General features: G+C 32.8%; 1 pseudogene; it reads left to right on the plus strand.

Annotated features, from left to right (window-relative positions):
* Window positions 1–6,344, plus strand: part of LOC145131218 (chaperone protein ClpB1-like) — a 33,385-nt pseudogene extending 27,041 nt beyond the window's left edge.
* Window positions 6,345–25,807: the final 19,463 nt, after the last annotated feature.

A 25,807-nucleotide genomic window follows, 5' to 3' on the forward strand; every position in this document is an offset into this window, starting at 1 on the left:
ACCCACTGAAATTCGTCAATTTTTAGGTCTCGCATGCTATTACAGGAGGTTCATTCAGAACTTTTCCAAAACAGCCAAGCCACTTCCCTTGCTTACGCAAAAGGGTGTACCCTTTGAATGGACGGATAAGCAAGAAGCTGCATTTCGAACTCTGAAGCAAGCACTCTGCAGTGCACATGTATTATCACTACCAGAGGGAACAGAGGACTTCGTAGTTTACTGCGATGTGTCGAATCAGGGTTTAGGTTGTGTACTCATGCAGCGTGGGAAGGTGATAGCTTATGCGTCCCGACAACTAAAGACACATGAGGTGAATTATACCACCCATGATCTCGAATTGGGAGTTGTGGTCTTCGCCTTGAAGATTTGGAGGCACTACCTTTATGGTACCAAGTGCACCATCTTCACTGACCACAAGAGTCTCCAACACATTTTAAATCAAAAGGAGTTAAACATGAGGCAACGAAGATGGGTTGAGCTGCTGAACGATTATGAGTGCGAAATTAAGTACCACCCAGGTAAGGCTAACGTGGTAGCTGATGCCTTGAGTCGAAAAGAATACTCGAATCGTCGTGTGAAGACTCTCTCCATAACCATTCAATCCCAACTGACCTCACAAATCAGAACAGCCCAGTTCAATGCCATGAAGACAGAAAACAAGACAAGCGAAGTGTTACGTGGAATGGAAAAGAATTTCGAAGTGAAGGAGGAAGGAGCATATTATTTCATGAACCGAATTTGGATCCCTAAACTTGGGGGATTCAGAGAAGTAGTCATGAATGAAACCCACAAGACACGATACTCCATCCATCCGGGTTCAGATAAAATGTACTTGGATATCAAGCAACATTATTGGTGGCCTAACATGAAGGCAGAAATTGCCACTTACGTTAGCAAGTGCCTCACTTGTGCTAAAGTAAAGGTAGAATATCAGAAGCCCTCAGGATTATTACAACAACCAGTAATTCCCGAGTGGAAATGGGAAAGGATTACTATGGACTTTGTGACCAAACTACCCAAGACGACTGATGGTTTGGATACCATATGGGTAATAGTTGACAGGTTGACAAAATCCGCTCATTTCCTGCCAATAAAAGAGTCATACAAGATGGAACGATTGACAAGGACCTATATCAAGGAAATCGTGAGACTCCACGGAGTGCCAATATCTATCATCTCAGATAGAGATAGTAGGTTTACTTCACGCTTTCGGCAATCGCTTCAGAAAGCTATGGGAACACAACTTGACATGAGCACTGCCTACCACCCACAAACGGTTGGTCAAAGCGAGCGAACCATTCAAACGCTAGAAGATATGCTTCGCGCATGTGTGATAGATTTTGGAAGGTCGTGGGATACCCACTTGCCTTTAATCGAGTTCTCGTACAACAACAGTTATCACTCAAGCATCAAAGTTGCTCCTTTCGAGGCATTGTATGGGCGTAAATGTAGATCACCGTTGTGTTGGGCTGAGGTAGGTGACACTCAGCTAGCAAGAGGACAGACATCGGGCAATGCATTAACGGGACCAGAAATCATACGCGAAACGACCGAGAAGATAATTCAGATCAGAGCCCGACTGCAATCATCACGAGACAGACAAAAGAGCTACGCCGATAAATGACGAAAGCCCTTGGAAGTTAAAGTCGGGGATCGGATGTTGTTAAAGGTCTCTCCCTAGAAAGGGGTGATTCGTTTTGGGAAACACGGAAAGCTAAACCCACGATACATTGGACCCTTCGAGATTCTTGCCCGAATCGGTCCAGTGGCTTATAGACTGCAGCTACCCGTTGAGCTCAGCAGTGTACACCCCGTATTCCATGTTTCCAATTTAAAGAAGTGCTTATCCGACGAAACTCTCGTCATTCCATTAGAAGAAATCGAAATCAACGAGAATCTCCTGTTCATCGAGGAACCGGTCGAAATCATGGACAGGGAAGTGAAGCGTACTAAGCAAAGTCGCATTCCGATTGTGAAAGTTCGGTGGAATGCGAAACATGGACCAGAATTCACATGGGAACGCGAAGACCAGATGAAGCAAAAATACCCTCACCTACTCTCGCATCCTCAAATCTAGCTTTAAAAAGAATTTCGGGAAGAAATTCCCTCTAACGGGGGGATGATGTCACAACTAGGAATTCTGATACATTGTAAACACTAAACAAAGAATGGCATTGTAGCTAGAACTTGAAAACGTGTATGGTGTTTATTCAATGACAACAAAATTCCATCAAATACCCCATACAAACATTCAAATAGTCAACAAAAAATTTGGAAACCCTAAAAATCCCGGTTTAAGTCCATTTTGGACTAGGATTTTCTTATTGGACACAATGGACCAATATGCTTCCAATTTTGACTATTTTGGGCTTAGAACTCTTACATAGGCTCTAATTGGACCCACTTTCATTTATTTTAACATTTTGGGCCATAATGGGCCTAGAATGAAATAAAATACCCTTATTGGGCCATAACAAATCTAATTAGCCCTAAAGGGCCATAAAACTCATTCTTTATACAAGTTGGGCCGTAAAACCTCTTAAGGGCCCATTGGGCCGAAAACCATTAGCTTGGGCTTCTCATTAGGAGACTCAAGTACAAAAGGCCCAAATCCTTTTCTCTCTTCTCTCTCTCTCTCGGCCCAAGTAGAAGAAAAAAAAAGGAAATTAGAGGATTAAGGAGGATTAGCCACCTCCTTAATACCTATAGGATCTCCATGCAAATCTCACATGTTTCCATGCACCATCCTTTCATCTCTCTCTCTCTTCTCCTTCTACTACTCTCGGCCGAGAGTAGCAACACACACACACACACACTTATTTCACTTAAGCTTCTCTCAAGAACTCACAACAACTTCTTCACTTCTCCTTCCAAATTTTCGAGATTTAGAGCTTTTGAAGAAGGTTATTCCACAATAATAATCATCATTGGTAAGTTATTGTTTAGATCCATAACCTAGCCTCTTTATTTCATCAAAACTTCTTCCTAACTCACACAATTTTCGTGATCTACTCCTTAGAAGCTCCTTAAGTTCGAAATCAACACAAGAAAGCTTGCTAGGGCCGAAAAATAGCATCAAACTCTTCCCTTTCTTCTTCAAATCGAAAACAACAAGAAAAGGTGAGTTCATACCCCTCTATTTTTGGTTTTCACAAGTTTTATGGGGGAGAATACAAGTAAAATGTGTAGATCTATGTGTATGTGTATGTTATGTGTGATTTCATGTATGCATGTGTGATTTTATGTGTTTATGTGGTAAATATGTAACAAAAAGGAAAGAAATCTCGAGATCTATGGCACAAGAAGGAAAACAAACATGATCTAAGATATATTACACTAAACAAGTCAGGAAAAATTACCCTCTAAAGTTATAATAAACATATTGCAACATAAAACTCATTTTTGGACTATAATTGTCAAATAAACAAAAGTTGGGTTAAAAATTGTCATTTACGGTTTTCCAAAGGACCAAAAGAGTCAAAACAGTTAAAATAAATGTTTTTATGAATATTATGCTCTTCAAAGGACTAGATGTGTAATTTGTAGCTTAATGGGCCAATTTTTGGGCTTTTCGGCCCATAGGCCCAAAAATTGAAAAAATATAATTTTCAAGGGACTGAAATGGTACAACTCTCAAAACAGGGGGTAAAAAGGGGTAAACAAAACTATTTCAGGGGTTAAAATGATTTTTTCCAAAAAGGATCAAAAATGTAAAGTTTTTGGAATTTGGGCCAAAATTGTAAAAGTTGCAAAAAATTTAGACTTTAACCGAAAAACTCCTTACTGAAGGGGGCTGAAACTGCCAAAGAGTAAATTTTGAGCTAAAAACATTACTTAAACAAGTCTATGGATCAAAAATGTCAAGAAAATGGTTTAAGGGCCTAAAATGTCTTTTTTTTAAATAAGGGACTAAAATTGTCATTTTTATTAGAAAAAGGGCTGAATGGGTCAAACCAATATTTTGAATCAATTATTTTATTATTAAGATATTTGGGTCAAAAATACGAAATTACAACTTATGAAAATAGAATGAAGAGTATACATACATTTTCAAATAATCGTTATAAACAATCGACAAGTTACGTGTCGTTGCGAATTTAACAATTGTTCAATCAAACTTCCGACAATTATACTACACCTAAAACAAGTAAATATTCGAATAGTTGGGCTTGAAAGATCCTAATCATGCCTTTTGGGCCTTCTTGGCCCATTGACATGACTTTTGGGCCTAACAATAATAACACATGTCTATTGGGCCTCCTGTGACCCAATTACATGTTTAAGGGGCCCTCAATGGCTTCTATGTGTTATTGGGCCTCAGTGGCCCTTTAGCATTGCTAGTAAGGTCCAATTTAATCAAATGTGAAATGAGCCAACGCGTCCTTCGTACAACCAACAGCCTTAAATAACACACGTAATTAGTAGGACTTTGTAATCCTCTTCTCCTCGTTTGTTAGGCTTACCTTCAATTCAAGTAAACAATTACAGGTTGTTAATCAATGGTAATCAATTTCGTTTGGATTAAGTGAGTAATAACGGGCGACACCTCTAAGTGTCATTCGTAGTCTGTAGTTATAATCAAAGTCTCCTGGAGGGAGAGCGAGAGTTTGTGTATAGATCTATACGGGGGTGACTCCCTCACACCTCAGCTGTTCGCTACAGTTAGACTCGGCCAGTCTAGGGTGACAAAGTCTTAAGATCAATTCCGACGTTCGCTAGAATGCTAAGACAGACGAACTAGTCATTATCATGCATGGTTATAACGACTCACATAAATAAATAAATCCAATACTATCCGAGTAATCAAGGAAAATCATAATCATTCGTTGTGGCGGTATAACAATTTGAAACAATCATATTATATTATCGGAAAACATTGGGTTTTTCGAGGAGATCAACACCATTCACTTGTACTTTCAATAACTATAATGCAAAACTTCCCATTTATACACGTTTTGAAATCATTCATGCACAAACTTATGGATCTTCACACTTTGGTATAAACAATTGTCTTTTCAGAAAATATCGGATTTTCTGGGTTTCATAAACTACACAAAACATTTTTATAACAGCCCTGCTTATGAACTCACCAACATTCCATATGTTGACCTTTTCAAAATAACTTGTATTTTCAGGTAACAAGTAAGCTGAAGAGTAATACCAAGTATGTTAGGATGTTCTGTTTTGAAAACTCTCAAACAATTTATGCTATGGATATGTAATATTTAGACAATGTACTTGATGTGAACAATGTCAGTTGTAATGTATTAATGCATGGTGAAGTTTATGTTGTGTTTCATGTATAATCATTGTGATGATATTCAATTTGAGTCACGCGAGCCCTCGGACGTTTCCGCCGTCTGGTTCGGGGGTGTGACAAAGTTGAAGAAGGGGACACATAAAGTGATGAATATGAGGATGATGTAGACTCAGTCATCTCAGATGATATATCATTGGACCATGAACTTGATGATGAAGTTATTCCATTAAAGAAGTCTACAGATCCATTTTTGTCCCCCACGAATGTTATTCCAAAGGAAGGGGTTAATGATGAAGATGGTGGCAGCACAGATGAAGTTTACTTTCCTGTTCATGATCCTAACCAACAATGGGACACAATGAAACCCGTCTTAGGTATGAAATTTTGTGATCGTTATGAACTTAAGCAAATGATTACCAATTATGTTGTTTCTAATGGTTACAAATTGTGGTATGAAAAAAATGATGCAAGTAGATTATTAGTTAGGTGCTGTAAAGTTGAAGGAAAGGCATGTTGCCCTTTTAGATTGTGGGCTACTTGGATGAGCCAAGAAAATTCATTCCAAATCAAGTCACTGATTGATGAACATAATTGTTGTAGAGAAGTAAATCTGGGGTCAATTGTAACATTTAGGTGGATTGGAAAAATGTTAATTCGTGACATATTGGAAAAGCCCAGGCTTAGTTACAGGAAAATGAAAGCATTGGTGAAGACTAATTTTGGTCTTAATGTGAGTGTCGGGCAATGTAGAAATGCTAGAAGGTTTGCATTGGATGAAATTGAGGGAAGTTTGGTGGGGCACTATGAAAAGATATGGAACTATGGTGTTGAGTTGTTGAGGGCTAATCCAGGTTCAACAGTCCAAATAGATGTAGATATTATGCCTGATTCTACAGTGTACTTTTCGAAGATGTATGTTTGCTTGAAGGGTGTCAAGGATGGCTGGATTGAAGGGCGTAGGAGGGTGATTGGTATTGACGGATGTTTTCTGAAGGGTATTTGTAGAGGTGAGGTTTTAGCAGCTGTTGGTAGGGACTCCAACAATCAAATATATCCTCTGGCATGGGGCTGTAGTTGCAGTTGAAAACAAGCAAACTTGGAAGTGGTTCTTAGATCTACTACTTGATGACATTGAGATGGGAGATGGGACAGGGCTAACAATCATTTATGACCAACATAAGGGTCTATTTGAGGCTGTAAAGGAGAGAGCACCAGGAAGTGAGCATAGGCAATATGCTAGGCACATCTACGCTAACTTTAAGAAAAAGTTTATGGGTGTTGAGTTTAAGAGGCTTTTTTGGACTGCTGCAAAGTCTACAACACAAAAAACATTTGAAGCTACAATGAGGGAAATTAGGCAACTTAGCATAAATGCTTATGACCACTTGATGGAAAGAGATCCAAACACATAGTGTAGGGCAATTTTTTTTGGAATATAGGTGTTGTGATGCCGTAGAGAATGGCATATCAGAATCCTTTAATTCTGCAATTGTAGAGGCAAGGAAAAAACCGATAATAACTATACTTGAAGAAATTAGAGTCTATGTCATGGAGAGAATGTTCAATCAAAAGAAGAAGGGAGAAAAATGGAACTTGCCAATATGTCCCTCCATCAGAAGGAGGATTGAGAATTTGAAAAAAGCACAAAGGTTTGTTACTTACTTCAAAATCTAATTTACTTAAGGTAAAATAATACCATCCTCATCTGTCTTCATCTTGAACGATTTCATCGAGTTTCTTTCTAAAACTCATACCATCCTCATCTGTCTTTATCTTGAACGATTTCAAATCATTTTCCAATATTGAAATCTTGACTTCCATTAAGTTTGTTTCTAGTTCTTTTTCATCATCATCAACCCATTTGCAGAACTTACAACTTTCTTTATTTCGATCCTTCATATTCAGGAAAATAAGTCACATAACCAAGAAATTATTTAGGAGATGGAAATAAAAAGCTTTAAGCTAAACTTACCAAGGAGTATGGACAAACCATAAACTTTTTTCCAGGATTAGCTTTGGTTGTTGATGTCCAAATTCGAGCAATGTACCCACAATCACAATGCTTTCTACCAGGATTGGCTTTTGAAATGTTGGTTCTTGACTTGGATATGACGGATTTAGAGGAAGAAGAAGACGTCATAGAAGAAGAAGGAGGAAGTCGTTACAGAGGAGTATAGATTTTTTCCCTAATTTATTTCAACGATGGGTTATAATGGGAGGGGTATATCCTACATGTAAACTCCATGCCAACTAGATAATCCACACATTAAGAAAGATGCCAAGTCAGCCATTCCCATCTCCACCCGGTTACCACACTCGAATCAAAGAGCAAAATATGAATTTAGATGGTATTTTTTGAACTAATTCTTTACTTAGATGGTATTTTTTGAACAGGGTATACTTAAATGGTGTTTTTTGTACAAAATTGAAACATAGTTACCTTTTAAAGTCATTTTCCCTTATATATATAAGGAAGGCTAACCAAAATCACAATATTTTAGGCGAGATCTCGTGATTCCTAGGATTTGACTCTATCAAGGATTAAAGGGCTGGGTCAAAGCCCGATTTGAAGGTATTAGGCGATAAACTGGGGAGATTGTTGGGCGAACAGGGTGTTATTGGGTCAAAACATTGCATAAAGTGATTGTATGTATTGCAATTTGGTTTCTACCTCTTAAAATTCAGCATTTGGTGGTAAATGCTAATTAAGGTGTGTATATATATATATATATATATATATATATATATATATATATATATATATATACATACTAGGGAAGTTCAAGGCTTGTGCTAAGCACGACCCAATAAGGGTATTTCATGCATTTCTTTTAATAAATCTTTGCAGAAATGTAAATGCATTGGTATTACGAGTAAGAATTTCTAAGTGCCTTGCTATTATCGGAAACAACCAAGTACATGCTATATTCGTAAGGAAATAAAAGAAAGAGAGTTAAATAACAGTGCTATTACTGAAAAAAAGTAAAGCATGTTTCTTATATTGGTAAAAGAATAAAGTATATGGCTATTTGGTGTAATTCTTTCCTTGAAATGTGAAATCGCATTCATAATCTCCTTTAGAATGTCTTCTATGCATATAGTTCCATGATGATTCCATGTTTGCCACAACACCCATAAACTGACATCTCTTTATCATCTCAATCTCACTAGGATAACTAGGGGTGAGCATGGTGCGGTTTGGTGCGGTTTTAAGGCCAAACCGAACCGCAAACCGCAAGGTGCGGTTTTTCTATTCTTAAAACCGTTGGGTGCGGTTTTCCAATGGTTCGGTTTTGCGGTTTCTAAATGTGGTTTCGGTTTGTATCGGTGCAGTTTCGGTTTTAAACCGATTCTAAAATTTGGTGTGGTCTTTGATGTTTTTTGGAGTATTTAAAAAAAACACTATAACAATGTGCATGTAAGCTTGTGTGGTGCAATTTTTTTCACTTTTTGAAACCGTTTATTTGTAAAGGTTTATTTTCAATACAAAATAAATTATATAAATCAAAAGTTCTAAGTGACTTTATATACAACGGTTGACTAAGAAAAAAAAATTGAATTTTGGTTTACTTGTTATAACCTTATAACATATAGTTAATTAGTGACTTACTATGTTGTTGTTTTAACTACAAAAATAAAAACAAAATAGAAAATAAGTTTGGAAAATGATTTGGAATCCCGATTAAATGGCTAAAACCAACTATCAAAGTCTTAAGTCCAAATATAATATGTATTAATATTTATTAGTATTTTAAAAAATATGTATATATTATAGAATATAAATATAAATTAGTGATTTATTATTTTATAAATCTTCGGTGCGGATCGGTTTTGATGGACTGGTTTCTTGGTAAAAACCGCACCGACCCGTAGACCTTCAGTTTTTGCAAAAATGAAATCCGCATCATTGGTTTTTGCATCGGTTTCGGTTTGTTGGTTGCGGTTTGTTGCGGTTTTGTCGGTTTATTTTTAGTCGGTTCGGTTTTTGCTCACCCCTAAGGATAACCAACGCAAAATAATAAATAAAGACAAAAGTGAGAATGAAACTTACTATGCACAAAGCATCGTACGACAAAACAAGTAATGCATATTGCCAACGGCAAAAAATAGGACAACTTATATTAAGAAAATCATTTATAAATAACATAGCTAAAATTTAATTGAAATTAAATGACTCAAAATCTCCTAACAAAGAATGAAGACAAATACTTATTAAACTTTGTACAGATTAATATTATAACTTCTCAACAATGATATCTAAATAAAGTATAACAAACTCAAATTAAATTTTAATAAAGATAAGTTTTAGTTAGAATAATAGATAATTAAATAGAATGGCAATATTATGTCTTTGAAAAGTAAGATTGAAAAAAAAAACGATTTGATATGTGAATAAACATATCATTATATTTTATGAAAAAATAATCATAACCAAGATTTGCACATATACACCACTTTTTTTTTTTTTTTTTGAATCTAAATCTAATATTGGTTATCTACTTTTAATTAGCTGAAGCACATATTTAGTACCAAAGATATTAATATGCAGTTGGTAGTTTCACTATTTAGCAATTACAAAATAAATAGAGACAAAACATGAAGGAAAACTTCAGTTAAGCATTTCACCAAACATCTAATATACACCTGCTGATTTATGTCAATATGTAGGATTAATGGGAAGATGAGTTGCAGTATATGACCAAGTACATTAGAATTATGATCCAAATAATCAATATCCAGCTTTAAAACGGTTAAAAAACAACCCTCATCTTTGATTGCTTGCCAAATAACGCTACTCATTTTATCTCCTGCATCTTAGAACCTAATACATTCAGAAAATATAAACAATGTAAACTGATCAGATTTAGAGGATTGGTTCGTTAAACTGAAACAAATGAAAACCAATAATTATTTTTAGGAAGAAAGTAACATGAAATTCAAATACCTACTTTGTAGTGAGTACTTCTCCACTTGCCTGTAAACACTTTAGAAATTTTGGTTATTCCTTCTTAGATGAATCTTGTTTAGCTCCTTTGACGATTTTGTTTCAAGCATGTGTGATGTTTACAATAATAGATGGTGCTTGCAAGTTTTGGATAGAGAAATCAATAAGAATAGCATCACGTCAAATTATTTGGATAAGTGTGCTAAAAAATCACTAGAATAGGTAGAAAATACATAACATATATCTACAAAAATGGTCACTCACATAGCTACTTCAAGTAATGGACGCTAAAGAAGTTTCCCAGGCTGATTTGTTATACAAACCAAGGCCTAAGAACTTAAAAGTAGGATTAGATGTGCGTAAATTAGTTTTGTAGTTAACCTGTTGAATGTCCGAGTTTGTGGTGGGCAAAATTTGTAATTTAAAAGTAGGATTAGATGTGCGTAAATTAGTTGTTCTAAAAAAATTATTACACAAACATTCAGTAACTCCATCATTGGAGAGTTAAATTATGAATTATTGGGTTGCATCAAGTATATCTTTGACTATTTTTCTAGATTTCATTTTTGTGGAGCATAGGATGCTTACAAGGGCTTATGTCAATTGTTTAAGTGCTTTTTTGCTAACTTTAACAGAAATGGGCTCCCCATAAAAGCACATCAAATTGGTCTTATAAGGGTTCAAGCATATTCAAACAATAAAGTGTCCATTCCAATAATGAACAAGTACTAATAAAAGAATTTCACATCAAAGGGTTTCAAACTCTAAAGGAGAGGTTAAACTTCAGAATAAATATAAATTTTTAAATCACATGGAAAAGCCTCCCTAGAAGGCTAGAACACAACTTTTGTCATTTATGAAATGTCTTTTGCACCGTATTTGTCGTATTATCCAAATCGGTATTCTTAAAATACATTTTTAGTTGTTAATTTATTTTGAAACTAGATTATGACCCGCGTAAAACACGGAGGAACATATAAAATTGTACACATAAATGTATAAAAAAGATGGCACTACAAAAAATAATAATAATAAAGTAACAGAAACACACTTAACGTTATTGGTAACATTGAAATGTCTGGAAAAAAAAAACAATTAAAACCTGAATATCTATAATCGTCGAAGGACCTCTTTATAGACATAACTTTTTGTTTTATTAGTTGGACGACTTTTCTCGCCATATATGAGTACCTTCTGGCCTTTTTCACTTGTGACGCTAGAAACAAAAAACATATAACTGACAATGAGTGAAGATAGGCCTACGCAAATATAATCTGACATTTGATAATTATTGTCATTGACTTTTGTTAATGGCCATAACAAAATAAACAACTATGGGGAATTGCCTCCGTTGAAAACAGAATGAGATTCTTTTATTAGATGGGGTTAACTTCATGCAATGTATATAAGTAGTCTCGTTGAAATCTAGCATATATGATTCAGGCTTTAGTGACGTGTCTTCCAAGTCTAACAATCTGTAATCTAGTACCATTGCATAGTCCTTTGGTTTGGTCGATATTACGAAGTAACATGACTGAAACGCCTATTTTTAGTGTAAGTTTATGGTTGGAAATTCTATATTCCTTAAAACAATTCAACACTACTAAAGAGTAGATTGATTCCTCAAAAAAATCTCGTAACTCTGTCTCACGTAAAGAATTTGAACTCATATATGTTTTCTCTTCATCTTTCATCAATCCTAAAATGTAGTCATTGGTAGCATCAACTCTTCATTTGTAGGGACCAAAATAGCTTTATCTTGAAAACATGATGGATCATCAAGATGGTTTTCAAAGGATGGATAAATAGTGGATACAATTGAATGAATATGGTCACCTGTAGAGTAAACGACAACGTCTTCTGTAAATTTAACTTCAATTTCACCATCATTAGGGCCACCGGTATTACCTTCACCAATTTTAAGAATTCACTTATTAAATGCTTTTGTCTCATCAAAATCATTAGTTAGACAACCAAACTAAAGCTTCATGTTTACGGTTAAACTTAAAACTGTACATTCATGCCATAATTTGGATGAATATGATGCCTACATAATATCCGAACGATTGCCTCTTTGTATTGCTGGAAGAATTTGTCTAAAGTCACCTCCAAATAAAATGGTCTTGCCTCCAAACGATTATGGAAGATAAATACCTACGAAGCAATGATATCCTCTTTGTTGACCATATTTGATGCATAGACTTCACTGTCATTGAACTGTTCGTCAGAGTTTACTAATACTTTTGTATTGGCATGTGATATCCCTCTAGACAATGCCACATAAAGTTGGCCAGGCGAGAAACCGATTATGGGAGATAAATACCTACATTTGGATTTGTTTTTCCCCGAGCTTTATTGATTTTCATTGCGAAACATAATCAAATTAGAAATTGTTTTCTTATCAGCTTAAATGGAAACATGTCATCTTCATGCGGACATAGAGGAATCCTTGGACTGTAACACCGAAATTTTTCAAACCAAAATTTTCATTTCAAACATAAAAATCACATGTCATATTTCCCAAAAATATCAAGTATCAACATTAATACAATTTATTTATCAAAATTTGTTTATCACATAAACCAGGACCCTCCAAAATATATCTCCAAATGCGAGTGTGTGTACAATCAAGTCGGGGCCTTCCCGTGATCATCGGAAGTACCTGAAACACATAACACATAACACGGTAAGCGCGAAGCTTAGTGAGTTCCCCAAAATACCATACACAGCTCATTAGCCACTCTAGGCCATAACTCAATAAGACCCTCTGGTCAAAGTGTCTCAATGGAACCCTCCGGTTCCAACTCAGTAAACTCATAGCAACAATATTCAGCAATAATCACAAGACATAATGCAGAATATAACAATACACGGATAAACACATAAAACAGCTCAATCAAGTAAAGATACCACTCTTGGTAAGTATAGTGAGAAGACTCACCTCGTAAGTAAGCTAAGTGAATGAATACTCTCGCACACGAATCACCAAGTCTATCCTCCTCCTAATCACATAAGATAACTATATCTAATTAACTCTTTAAATTACACATTTTACTAAGTTATCTCTCTCTCTCTTGCAGTGGGAAAAGACCAATTTACCCCTTCATGGTTTCCCAAAGACAGGGTTGACCAAACCCTAAGTCAACAGAAGTCAAACTCGAGTCAATAGTCCATGTTGACCCTACTCGTCGAGTGCACTCATGGGACTCGACGAGTCTGCTCGCCATCCACAGAATCACTCAAAAGTCTGGCTTAACTCGCCGAGTTGCTGCACTATCAAAACCATCGGGACAACCCCATCCGACTCGACGAGTCCATTCAAACTCATCTCTCATTCAGTCGTTTTCAAAGTAGAGAACCTCCCCAAACTCTGGATCTACACTCCTAAGGCTCATCTATCACGTAAAGTCACAGGCTTTACGTTCATGCATGACATTTTGAGCTTAAAATACCAAAACACACCCCAAAAAGGGTTTTTCACTCAAGATCACTATTATGGTTGGATAAAGCAGGGACTTTTGGACTCTAGGGACCTCACATGGTCCAGATCTGAAGTTCAACCCTCTCAATGAGCATGGAACACTCAAGGTCCTCTTATTTGGGTGGAAAAACCCTAGTTTCACAAATCATGAGATCTATACAAAATAATGAGAAAGGTGCAAGCTTTATACCTTTCCCAGAAGCTTTGAAGCAAAACAACCTCAGATCTAGCAGCACCCTCTTGTCCCTTTGCTTGGAAATCTTCTCTTCTCTTCACAAAATGCACCAAACACTCACAATTAGCAAAGCACTCTCTCTCTCTCTCTCTAGGCTCACAGGTCGTTTAGGGTTTGCTCTCAAGGAAGGGTAGCCTCAAATGAGGCTATAAGTGCCTTTAAATAGGCCCCAAACCCGGGGATTTAGGGTTTCTCATTCCAGCGCCTACTCGGCGAGTCGGTTCTCGGACTCGTCGAGTAGGTCATTAATCCTATGTGGCACATCGCGACTCTACTCGACGAGTTGGGGCACCGACTCGTCGAGTAGCTCAAGAGATAAATAATAAACAATAACAAAAGATATACCTGGAAGCTCGGATGTTACATGGACCAAATCTGTAGAATAGTTTATTTCGACTATTAGTGATGCAGCGGTACCAAATAGTTTCTTTCGATGATTAGTTTCACACGATTATTTAGGGGTTTAAGGTTTAGAGGGAGGGTGTGTTGCAATAAATATTAGCAAATTGGTTAAAAAAATGAGACTTATTTATGAATGCAAATTTGTATATGTTCTTAGCAGGAACATGTTATTCTTTAAAGAACACGGAATATATTGTTCTTGTATCATCTCCCATTCATATATAAGTATACATTAATCCTAAACAATATAAATAGTTATTTTGTCAAAATATATGTTTAAAAACTAAAATAATATGTGAAGTTTCTTTTAAAACATGTTGATGCTAGTACTCTTTTTCGTAATATGATTTTCATATATGAAAAACATAAACCATGATTACTTTTATAATTTGACAAATTAAAACATGATTACTTTTATATATTTAGACAAATTTTTTGTATAAAAAAATTTTAGAACATAATTAATCGTTTAAAGATCATAATGAAATAGAGAATCGATTAATTGGTTGCTATACTATTTTTTTATAAGGTGGTAACCTCGTTATGTCTTATTTAAAAACTTATATTATAATATATATATATATATATATATATATATATATATATATATATATATATATATATATATATATATATATGTGATAAATACAAAATAAATTAATATATTGCTATAATTCTACTTTTATTCCACAAATAAATAAGTACGATTATAATGTAAATTATTTTAAAATAAGTTAAATAAGTAATCAGATTTACATAATAATTATATAAATTTTAGAATTAAGAGAATTAATAAAATAAAAAGATTATGGTTTAACTTTTGCATTATTAACGTAATAGTATATAAAGAGGAATAGTATTGGTTTTTAAATGATTTTACAAAATGATTATTTAAAACCAGTCATTCAAACCTTATTATTGTAAAAAAAACGCTACTGTCAAAATAGCTATTAGATATTTTACAAAGAAAAGACAACATTCTCCTATATGTAGGTATTATAGGTATTTATCCTTTATACATGTTAAAGTAGTAAAATCAACAGGGGAAGCTAAACAATTTACGATATACCTAAATAATCAAATGCATAGAAACTCGATAACATTAATTGAAAATGTTCAAGGTTTAATGTTGGAAGTTTGATGTACAATTTGGGAATTGATTCAAGATTTACTACATTTCAAAGTTCGTTGCCTGTTTTGGAGGATTACTCAAAGTACATTGCTATTCTCAGTGGGGTCACTAATATGGTTGATGGTCTGATCTTGGTTGATGTGATGTGTTATTCTCAATCATGAAATCAATATGGATAGTCCACAGGCCATATGTTGAGTAACACCTAAGTGAAGCATTTTGACACATTTAGAACAACATAAATCCATAACCTTGCATGGGAGAGTTGGGTAGGGTCAATCAATTTTTACAAAAAGACCTTATTACAGTAAATCAAGAACATCAGGTCCTGAATATGCAACATTGTTTTGTATATTGATCACATTCTTTCTGGTAAAAAAAATCCTTCAAAGGTTTCATGGTAATGATCATTAGAAAGTACAAAACATGTCAAATAACTTTTTAGCTTTATTACCTCTCGAAGTTATTTCATATGAACATCTAAATGGTGTGTAAGCTATTAAAATGAATAAAGATTTTGAATAAATTGGGTTAGTCAAAACTGGGTTTTTCTTTTTCTTGTTCGGGTTGTCATATTAGGATTTTATCATTTTCCAAAAAGATTTCTCCACATATGTTCATCAAGGTAGGAATTCAAGGAATCTACCTGCAGTTAAAGAATTCCAAAAAAAGTTATTTTGAAAACTACGATGATATTCATGAATTCTTTTGCAAAGTTCAATGCTATTAATGAAATTCGCTTCCAGAACACTTTCCTACAAATGAGCTTCAATGTAGGAAAAAATGAAACGTTTCAATATCATCTAAAAATAATCCATATATATATATATATATATATATATATATATATATATATATATATATATATATATATATATATATATATATATATATTAAAGTACAATGTAGTTAATGATTTATTTTTTTTTGCAAATTTCAATACTAAAAACAAATTTTCCCTAGAAAATTATCATATTAATGACCTACTAATTAAAATTAAAATTTATATACTACATAAATGGTTCGCTTGTGAACAAAAGTACATAAATGATCCATATTTGAAATGTTTTTTTTACATAAATGGTCTATATGCAAAAGAAAATGAAAATGTATTTTCCATTAACAAATATTAAAAAAAATCCTATACCCTTGCCTCTTTCATAAGGAACAAAAAGTCAAAATATTTGTTTGTACCTGATCCTAGACATGAGTGATCACACCTTGTAGCCATCACCTGTACAACATTTAAAAAAAATACAAAAAATGTTATAAAAATAAACTATAGTTATGATATCTCTTCTAGGGTACATATTATTATTAAAATTAATGCCAACAAAAATCTTCAATATTCAAGTGGCTCTAAATACAACTACTCTCCAGTTTTATGGCCCTTGACTTCACCCCACTCACAAGCTGAAACGGTGCCTCAAATATTCTAAAAAAACCTAAAAGATTAAAATATACACACAAAAAGATGACAAGGGTAAAATGAACTGTCAAATATAACAACAATATTTTATAGACAATACTACAAACAAGCTAGAAACATGCAAATAAGAGACGAAAGAACATCAAAATTAGATTAACACCATACACCCATTTATTCTTATCTTTCTTCTTCCCTTATAGGAATTTATAAAACATTTTCTGTTTTGTGATGGATTTCTGAATTACTTATTTGAGATATGTGAGGTTGCAATGAATGGAACAACAAAAAAATGGAATGGGGGTAGGTAATCATAAAAGCAAGATAATAGAATGAGTAATTCCATTCCATAAACATGTTTGTGAGGCATGGAATGGAACATAATGAAAATTTCATACTATTTTTATGTTATATATTGCAATTTAAATTATAAAGATAATCCTTCACATATTTTTGTTTAGTTATTATTATGTAATTAAAAATGGTTTATATTGCAACTTTTATACTAATATCTTCTCTTATTTCTGAGAAAACCTTGATACTCACAATATTCCCAACCCTATTTTCAAGAGTGTAGGGTGTACCCATTTATCCTTGAGAAAGTAAACTTAATAAGAAGATTCAAACCAGTTAAACGAAAGAATAAGGTTGTGCAAGGTTCTTACTATACTTCTCGGCATGCCCGGACAATGCAAGTTAACCAAAAAAAATCTGCTAATTAACCAAAACTAATCAATCCCAAACATTTTCCAATAAGATTTATCGATGTAATCTATTTACATTGTATACTAAAACTTTGTCTTTTCTTTGCTATTGAGTCTAAAAGATGTTTTTTTTATAATATTATAAAAGGATTGGTGAATAACTTATTTTTGAGACCCCAATTTGTATTTTTATAAAAATATGTTTTTTACAATAAATCAAAACACATATCGCCACTGGGTTTTGCTGAGTTGTAGAATATGTGGATCACTCACTAGTATAAGGGTTTGAATTTCATCTCCAAATCCAGGAAGGGATCGAATGGGTAAAGCATTATAGACATTGACTCGAGTATATCTTCCATTCACGACCCGATAAGCCATAAAAAAATCATTGACTAAATTCATATACAAAAATGTAAAAATAAAAAACTAAATCGACATATACAAATTCACTACCTAGTGAACATATCTTCCAAATCGAAACAATGGATGAGAGGTAGTGGTGTTGCTGTTTCCATCCTTTTGCTCTCCAGATACCTATAACTTAAAAAATCAAAATCAACAATACAGATCATAAGAACAGAAATCGAAGCAGATTCAGAAAACATAACCATTATGGATTTAAACTTAAATCGAAATGTTTTATAGATTGGAACTTCATAGTTGAAACAGAATAAAAGAAACATAATCTAAAACGTACCCATAATCGATCTAAACTACGATCAAATTAAAGTAGAATCCAAAGAAAGTTTATCTCTATATCATTCATTCTTCTTCCATGATGATCGAACACATGACTGATCTACACGGATCGAAGCCCACATATATTCTATTTCTTATTTCCCCCATTTTCTTCTCCACTACAAAACTTATGTTAGATAAATTATGTAAAGAAATGAGGGAGAGAGCGTAAGGGTACTGGTAATGAGGGGTGGGGCGTATTTTTTCATTTTATTTTTGGTGAGATTTAATTGTCACTAATAGAATTCCTAATTTAATTTATTTTATTTTTGGTGATATTTAATTATCATTAATAGAATTCCTAATTTAATTCATTTTATTTTTGGTGAGATTTAATTGTCATTAATAGAATTCCTAATTTAATTCATTTTATTTTTGGTGAAATTTAATTGTCATTAATAGAATTTCTAATTTAATTCATTTTATTTTTGGTGAAATTTAATTGTCATTAATAGAATTTCTAATTTAATTCATTTTATTTTTTGTGAGATTTAATTGTCATTAATATAATTTCTAATTTAAAACGTAATATACGTTTTATAAAATTTGTGGACAAAAATAAAAAGGTTCACAAAGATGATGTCAGCAAATAATTCAATGGTGGAAAATATAGGATTAAAATATCATCAATGGCCCTGATTTTTTCAATTTAAAATAAGAGTTTTCTTTTAATAATATTTAGAGATTTATAAGTATGGTCGATTGTTAGTATGTTTTACATTAAAGCTTCAAGTGATCTTTGATATTAACTTCAATAAAAGAAATTTGATAATACTATATTGTTGTCATGCTTTCCTGTGTCAAATATAATAATATTGAGCTTTAACCATCATTGCAACCTTTCTATTTATAACAGTTTGGTTTATCAGTTTATCTAAAAACCACAAACAGTAACATTCTGATGTCGATGGCAATCTAGTTTAATACAAGATAAATGATCAAAACACTATGGTATCAAATGTAAATTAAAATAAAACTTATAAGTTGGGGAGTTGTATCACTTGGACTTTCCTTTTTTTAGGGTGGCAAATATTTATTCATTTATTGTGTGACTCATAATACTTAGATTTAATTTTGACTTTACTACTTTCAATAGATATTTTGACTTTTCTTTACACCAAACTTCTTCATCCTTCGACCCTTGTTATCTTCCTCATAGCCTTAAATTTCTTTGCCTCTTCTTATTTTCCCCTTAATCTCTTCCTCGTCCGAGAAAAATTCAAATATTGTCTTCTAATGTCAAATTTCTTTCTATACGTAACTACATTGTTTGGCATTAAGTATTATGAAAATCTGTACTCTAAAAAAAAAAAAAAAAAACTTTTATATTTTGGTTCTAATGACAAAAAAAGTCACCCATGATTTTTCTTTTGCAATTTAACTATTGGAACCAGCTATTACTTGCAATTTGACTTTGCAGGTTACCGTAAACAATAGCAGATTTCGATAGTTAAATTGTAAACAAAATATCAATTGGCCAAAATATAGATTTTTTTTTTCATTGCATAATAATTTTTAACATCAACTCTTATATATTTGAAGAATAAGAGGGTGTTGGAATTTCATTCTGAACCTCAAAAGGATTTTTAGGCAAAATGGTTTACTGACTTATGGTGATAAGAAAATGAGTTTTAAAAATTGTTTGGATTCGCTTTTGTGATGGAGAAAGCCAATAAGTTATTTTTTTTAAAACGTTTGTCTTAACTTATAAATGTTTTAAGGAGTTTTTGACTTTTACAAACTAAAAAGTTTTAAAAGGTTAGAGATCCCGACTTATTGAAATCTCATTTTTTTTATTTTTTATTTTTTATTTTTATATTATTTTATTTTTTGTTGAAACACCCTCTAAATTATAATCTATTTTTGCTGAAACAATCATTACAATTTGTTTGATTTTTAATATATAATAATAAATAAATTATACTTCTATTTAATAAAATATAAAAACGAATTAAAATGTAAAAATGTATTGTTATGAAATGTATATTTCAATTTTTTATGATGGAACTAATTTGATACAAAATATACATCTACATATCAAGTACTTGGTTGAATATATAATATATATTACAATATACCATGTTGATACCAATATGTCTACGATTTTAAAAATCCAAACAATAAACGGCATACGATCTTTTTTCTCTTTTGGATTTTCATAATGGTTACCAATGTCAATAGTGGTTTCATAGTTGTCTAAAAACATATTTATGCAACTGACAAAAAAATTCCATCTGCAAATCATCTTCATTTTAATCGTATTTTTGATACACACCAACCCACATGAAGATTTTTCAACCAAGTACTTTGTATGTTGATGTATTTCGTATCAAATTTTGATTTAGTTCCATCTTCAAAAACTAACGATACATTTCATAACAATATATTTTTACATTTTAATCGGATTTTATATTTTATTAAATAGAAGTATAATTAAAATATTGTGTTTATTTATTATCATATATTAAGAACAACAAATTGTAATGGTTGTTTCAGCAAAAATATATTATAATTTAATTTTAAAATAGATAAGACTTGAGGTTAAAAAGTATTATGCATTGAAAAAAAATTTCTTATATTTTGACATATTGACTAAAAAAGTCACCCTTGATATTTTGTTTATAATTTAACCATCAAAACCTACTATTGTTTGCGGTAACCTGCAAATTGAGCCAAATTGCAAGTAATAGCCGGTTCTAGTGGTTAAATTACAAATAATAATAATAATAATAAATCATGGGTGACTTTTTTGTCAATAGAGCCCAAATATAGAGACTTTTTTTTAGCATATTTCCCTTAGTATTACTATAGCACACTGATATATATCTTGATTGCTAATTTCTTCATTTTGTGCAAAATACTCATCTATATATTATATGATCATTAATACATGAAAACAATTGCCTAATTAACAATCTCTTCTCATTATATATCCTAATAATATATGTATGCTCACAAGTTGATCCCAATATATACTGAAAAAATAGCTATATAAGTTGCATGGTTATGCACAAACTCCATTTACGAAAGAGATATATGTGGTTACTATTAGGCCTCCACAATTGGAGTGATATGACTCTGAACACCCAAACCAGCCCAGAAGTTATGAACAATTATTGTGGAATGTCTTTTATAAAGACGTATGTCTAATGATGTTCCAATTGAACATAGAGAAGTCTTAATTATTCAATCTGAACCTCATAAAAATAAAGTGAATGTCCATTTTAACATGCTTCATAGTGTTGAACATGGTTGCCAGATAGATAAATCGTTAAAACATTGTCATTATAGAAAAATAGTTTCTTTATATAATGCTTAATGGATCTCATGTAGTAGGTTTTGCATTAACTAAGTTTCCATAACCGTATTTTCATCTAATACATCAATATAAGACGATAAAAGTGTCATTTAGATAACTAAGAAACAATATTGTCTCCAAGGAAGATGCAATAACTAGATGTAGTTTTGCATACATCCAAATATCCACCATAATCAACATTTGAGTATGCGATGATAGGGTGCAACTGATGGTGAAATATGAAGACCGCAACCAAGGATACCTTTGAAGATACCATAGGAGTCGTTTGAGAAATTTACAAAAAAGGAAGATTGATAACAATAACAAGTTGAAGTGTGTCGGCCATGTTATGATATATAAAGGTTTAGTGTTTAGGAGGTTTTAAATAATATGTTAGGATTAAGTTATCATGAGTTGTTGTGGTTTGATACAACTAATTGAGTAAATGTTTTATGTATAAAAGTAGGTTGTTTATAAGTAAGGTATTTGTTTAGATGCATTTTCATGAGGTTTGATTAAATATAATGGGTGAGGGAGAGGTTGTGATGGGTATGGTTAAGTTAAGGGTTATTTTTATCAAAAAGTAATAGAGATTGAAGGTCATTATCATGTTGTAGGAAGATCAATAGGTTAGGTTTACAGTTGTACATTATGAAAAAGGAAAGTGAATTTATCAAACATGACATGTATTGAAAGGATGAATCTACTAAATAAGAGTTTGGTACCTTCATGCCCCTAGAAATTGAGGCGTACCTAAGGAACATATATCATATGGATGAAAAAAAGAGTTTGTGAGGACAATTATTGTAATGACCCGACTTTTCTCATCAAATGTTCTGGGGATTTATCAGAGTTTTCTATTAAAATGTGGAATTCTAAATCTCAAAAACATTTGCATCCCAGGATATTATCGAGTTTACAATATATCATAACCATAATATAAAGCAACAAGGAAATACCAAAAATAAAATCTACTTTTAGCCCAAGTCCTTGGTGCTTCTATCTCATCTCGTACAATGACTACCACCTGAACCTGCAATACATGAAAAATCTACAACATCAGACCACGGGTCTAGTGAGTTATATCATATTATGCTTTAATGTCATCATATTATACTTCCATTATTTCTTCTTGTACTCTACTCTTTTATTCTCATATGTCCATACTCTTTTGCTCTATTTTCATCTTCTCATCACATCTACTTTAGTCATGCTCTATCTTCACCTACTCTTATCTTGTCTATTCTTTTCACCTCATATATTTAGTCTTCTCATACTCATCTCATAGTTTCTCATACTCTACCTGTCACACCCCCAAACCAGGATGGCGGAAACGTCCGGGGGTGGATGAATTTCATGTATTGTATCATAACAGTTGAGTAATAGTAAAGAAAGCAAACATGACCATCATATATATAACTGAAAAAGTTACATCATTGTAAGTGTTGCATGTTTCAAAAGTTAATTACAATATGTTGACAAAAGACTTGTTTGACGCATTAGCGCCCCATCCTCAAAAGCTGGTGTTTACCTGTTTTACTGATTTCCTGAGAATACAAGTTGTTTGAAAAAGTGTCAACATTTATGTTGGTGAGTTCATAAGAGTTAGTTATGAAAAATAGTAAGCCTTTTCGTGAAAAGATATCGTGTTTGTTTCCAAAAAATCCAATATTTTCTAATAAATGAAATGTAAGTCATTCACTTGTAAAACAAGGGTGTTTGTTCCATAAAATCCAATATTTTCTAAAGAATGAGATGTAAGCCGTTTACTTGTAAATTGATAATGTTTATTCCAGAAAATCCGATATTTTCTAATGAATGAGATGTAAGTTGTAAAAGTTCCAAAACTGAAATGTACCAATGTTTTCCATACATTAAAGTAGTAATATGTAGTTTTATTCGTATATAAAACCGTTTGAATAAGTGTGTTTTCGTGTAAAATAAACGTATCATCGTTTCACTATGTGAGTTTTTATAACCGTGCTTTTAATATGTGGTTCCTGCCTCGTCGTTCTTCAGGCGTCGAGATATTTATGACATTTGCCACCCATAACTTGCCGGTCTGACTGTAGCTAGTAGTCAGGGTTTGGGATCATCAGTCCCGTATAGATCTATACACAAGTATCACACTCTCGTATCGAAGGTTCCGGTAATAAATACAGGACTTTCTGTATACCTCAGTTAGGTACGATGAAGACAGTGTCTCACAATTTCCATTCAACGAGTGTACGTGTTTTTGAAATGAAAACGTATGTAAATGACATTATCCCATATTTCCAGGATAACGTCGAAAATGTCGTAAAACAATTATATATGCACTTTATATAATTTTACCCTTTACTCAACGGGTTACAAAGGGGGTAGAGTTCCGTAAATTATATTTGTAAAACTTCGATGAAATGAACGTTTTGTATATGATATATATATATATATATATATATATATATATATATATATATATATATGAATAATATAATGTTTATCAAAATGTTGTTCGTGAAATCATACGCGATTGATAGTAAAACCGTTTCGTGTATTTAACGCTTTTCGTAAAATAGTATAGTAACGTATTTAAAATGTTTGCGTTATAACGAAAATATTATTGTGTGTTACTTGTATTCCCCCCCTTAAAAACATAGAAAAAGTCTTGAAAAATTGTAGGGGTATGAACTCACCTCGAGTGTGATTGCGGTTTGTTAACGAGATGACGGTGACGATCTTTAGGTTACGAACACTTGAAGATGATTGAATCCTAAGAGTTTTTAACACATACTAATGTGTGAATAAGATGAAATAACATAATAAGGTTTGCATAAACACTAGATTATAAAGAACTTACAATGATCCATTAGAACAACTTTGAAGGAAATGGTTCCAAGGGATGTTTGATGTGTTTGGATGAGGAAAGTAAGGTTTGATATTTGAGAGAGAATTGAAGTGAGATTGCTAACTGTAAATGGTATTGAGAATACCTCTAACTCTTATATATATATATATATATATATATATATATGAAAAAAATGAGATAAGGTGAGTTGATGTTTCCATTGAAATGCACAATTATCACATTGGAAAGGTGAATATCGAATCAAGTGGCACCACTTGCCTACTTTAGTGGTGATTCCGGCCATAACTAATCCAAAGTCAAAAGGGTTTTCGGTCCTAGCATGCTCCAAGAAGGAGTTTTCAGCCTTAATGGGCTTTAGACAATGTGTTTTCGATCTTGGTATCACCTAAGAAAGTTGATTTCGGTCCTAGCCTTCCAAAAGCACTTGATTTCGGTCCTAGCCTTCCACAAAGCACTTGATTTCGATCCTAAAGTGTTCCAAGATTCTCAAAACCGAAATCCCTAAAGTACTTTACAATTTCACGCTTTTTGTAAGGGTCGAAATGTTGTAATAGTCGAAGTTTGTATTTAGGGTCTTCGAACATTTTTATAATGTATTTTACTAGGGCATAATATTCGAAGCTTCATGTTTAGTCCTTAGTATATTTTTTGTACGCTTTTCTCTTTTATAAATAGGAGTGATTACTAGTGTCTTAGCAACGAAGTCTTTACAGAATATTCATTGTACTCTGTAAAATTTGCAAAAGCGTAATAGAGCCAAACAGATCATATTTACATCGGTGTTCAAATCTTTCAATTCTATTTTGAATTTACTCTCTAAGTCGTTAAATACTTGATTCATTGTCTCTACAATTGGTATCAGAGCATGAATCATATCTCTGATCTGATTTTCACTTTGTTCAAAAGGTTTTTGAGTCAACTTTTTGATTCAAAAGTTTCCGCACTTTTTGAAAGTGAAAAATTGTTTAGATCTAAGTATGTGATTCGATTCTGCATTAAATTCATTGAATCGAGTGTTCTAAGAGTGATTGTGATTTGAATCATACAGTTAGTTGTCAAATTCTCAAAGTTTATTCAAAAATTCTCAAGGATCTATTCCGTACAACAATGGCGTCATTCAATCTGAATTCCATGACTTCATTTTCTCATCTTCTAGGATCATCCACCAAAATTCCTATGCTCATCCCTGAGTATTACGATCAGTGGGCTGATCGTATGCAGGATTATCTCAATGGATTGGATGAAGAACTGTGGAATTGCATTTCTGGCAATCTCAATCCACCATCGAATGTTCAACCAATTGGTTCTTCCTCTGGAAACTCTGAAGTTGAAAAT

The sequence above is a fragment of the Lactuca virosa genome, chromosome 8 (assembly GCF_052849685.1).
Source record: "Lactuca virosa cultivar CGN04683 chromosome 8, Lactuca_virosa_CGN04683_v6, whole genome shotgun sequence".
Taxonomy (NCBI): domain Eukaryota; kingdom Viridiplantae; phylum Streptophyta; class Magnoliopsida; order Asterales; family Asteraceae; genus Lactuca; species Lactuca virosa.